This window comes from Babylonia areolata, chromosome 30, assembly GCF_041734735.1.
Source record: "Babylonia areolata isolate BAREFJ2019XMU chromosome 30, ASM4173473v1, whole genome shotgun sequence".
NCBI lineage: Eukaryota > Metazoa > Mollusca > Gastropoda > Neogastropoda > Buccinidae > Babylonia > Babylonia areolata.
In genome coordinates, this window is record NC_134905.1 from 21,024,614 (window position 1) to 21,027,113 (window position 2,500).

A 2,500-nucleotide genomic window follows, 5' to 3' on the forward strand; every position below is an offset into this window, starting at 1 on the left:
TTTTTTTTTTTTTTTTTTCGGTTTTTTTTTTTCATTTATCAATGCACATTGACAAGACGGCAGTATCCACAATCCACCGTCCGCCGCCCCCCCCCCCCTCTCCCCACCCGCCCGCAACCCCCTTCCCTCTCACCCACACCCCTCCATCAAGACGGCATGATCAGTGTTCACAACTAACAAGGCGAGGAGTAGACGTTCACTCCGTCAGTCAGAAGAGTGGAGGGGGAAGAAATGTGAAGTGATGGCCTAGAGGTAACACTTCCGCCTAGGAAGCGAGAGAGAATCTGAGCGCGCTGGTTCGAATCACGGTTCAGCCGCCGATATTTATATCTTCTCCCCCTCCACTAGACCTTGAGACAGATTGTTCTTCTTTTTCTCCTTCTTTCCGTTACACGACCAACATCGACTTGCCGATGACTCTGTCGTGGTTCATGCATGCTGGATATTTTCGTGTCTCCATAACTCACCGAACACTGACATGGATTACAGGATCTTTAACGTGCGTATTTGATCTTCTGCGTGCGTATACACACACGAAGGAGATTCAGGCACTAAGCAGGTCTGCACATAATTATGTTGACCTGGGAGATCGGAAAAATCTCCACCCTTTACCCACCAGGCGCCGTTACCGTGATTCGAACCCGGGACCCTTCAGATTGACAGTCCAACGCTTAAACCACTCGGCTGTTGCTGTTGTTGCTGTTGTTGCTATGCGGTGCAAGTTTCGTTGAAGGATTTATGTGGTTGTGATGTGCTCTCTGGATACAGACAAGGGCCCTTGCTGGAGTATATTGGTTTCAGTGGACAGCGTTCTCCTTGCTCTAGAGAACAAAGGTATGTATGTGTGAACATGGCGTAACACCTTGGAAGTGGATACTGATAATATGAATACGGAGAGAGAGAGAGAGAGAGAGAGAGAGAGAGAGAGAGGGAGGGAGGGAGAGACAAAGAGAGAGAGACAGAGGGAGAGAGAGAGACAGAAAGAGAGAGTGTGTGCGTGCGTGAGTGTATGTGTGTGAGAGAGAGAGAGAGAGAGAGAGAGAGAGAGACAGAGGGAGGCAGAGAGAGAGACAAATAGAGAGAGACAGATGGAGGCAGAGAGAGACGGAGGGAGGTAGGGAGAGAGAGAGAGAGAGGGGGGGGGGGAGGGAGGAATGGAGAGAGAGAGGGAGGGAGAGAGAGAGAGAGGGGGGAGGGAGGAATGGAGAGAGAGAGGGAGAGAGAGAGGGAGGGAGGAATGGAGAGAGAGAGAGAGGGAGGGAGGAATGGAGAGAGAGAGAGAGAGAGGACGAAAGAATGAACGTTTTTTTTAATGAGAGAAGTGGAATCAGCATGCACATTTTTTTTTTTTTTTTTTTTTTTAACAACCAGCCCTCAAGGCAAAGAGAAATGAAATCAAAATATTCACAGGATATCAAAAGGTTCTAGAAATACACAACATGACATTCAAATACACTCAAATGCACAGGAAACAAAGACATAGGGAGAGAGAGACAGAGAGAGAGAGAGACAGAGAGAGAGAGAGAGAGAGACAGAGAGGATGGGATGAAATTTATTGTTTTTTTTTAAAGAAATTGTATATACCAAAACAGATGTGAACTTTACTTTGGATTTATCTTTGTTGTTTTTTGTTTGTTTTTGTTTTTTTGTTTTTGTTTTTTACTTTTTTTTTACTCTGAACTTGAGCTGACTTTTCTAAAACTAGTTTGCTGTGAAAATGTCAATCTCACAATTGTAATTTGATGGGGGGTTTTCCTGCATTATTTGCTTGACCTTTCTTGTGATATTTTACAGCTTGGTGTTTTTATACTAACTTAATCAGTGTATGGTTAAACAATGTTGGTATCGTGTCTCATTCACTGATTGATTGATGTGTATACTTATATAGCGCCTATTCAATGTCAGAGACTCAAGCTCTAAGCGCTTTACAAACACGGGGACATTTGCACAACAGGCTGCCTACCTGGGTAGAGCCGACTGACGGCTACCACTGGGCGCTCATCATTCGTTTCCTGTGTCATTCAATCGGATTTCAGGCGCGCACACATATTATACACTCAGACAGACATGTAACATTTTACGTGTACGACCGTTTTTATTTATTTACCCCGCCATGTAGGCAACCACACTCCGTTTTCGGGGGTGTGCACGCTGGGTATATTCTTGTTTTCTATAACCCACCGAACGCCGACGTGGATTACAGGATCTTTAACGTGCGTATTTGATCTTCTGCTTGCATATACACACGAAGGGGGTTCAGGCACTAGCAGGTCTGCACATATGTTGTTGACCTGGGAGATCGGAAACATTTGATGTTGTTGTTTTTTTTCTGCGTTATTTCCTTGACCTTTCTTGTGATATTTTACAGCTTGGTGTTTTTATACTAACTTAATCAGTGTATGGTTAAACAATGTTGGTATCGTGTCTCCGCCCTTTTATGCATTCTGAGCATAAGCAGCGGGACCACATGAGAATTTCTCTTCATTTCTCTTTGGAGAAA

General features: G+C 44.6%; 1 protein-coding gene across 1 annotated transcript in view; it reads right to left on the minus strand.

The window, feature by feature from the left end:
- The window catches only part of LOC143275384 (uncharacterized), a 96,382-nt gene that overhangs the window by 49,979 nt on the left and 43,903 nt on the right, over positions 1-2,500 (minus strand). The gene's annotated exons all lie outside the window — the stretch shown is intronic.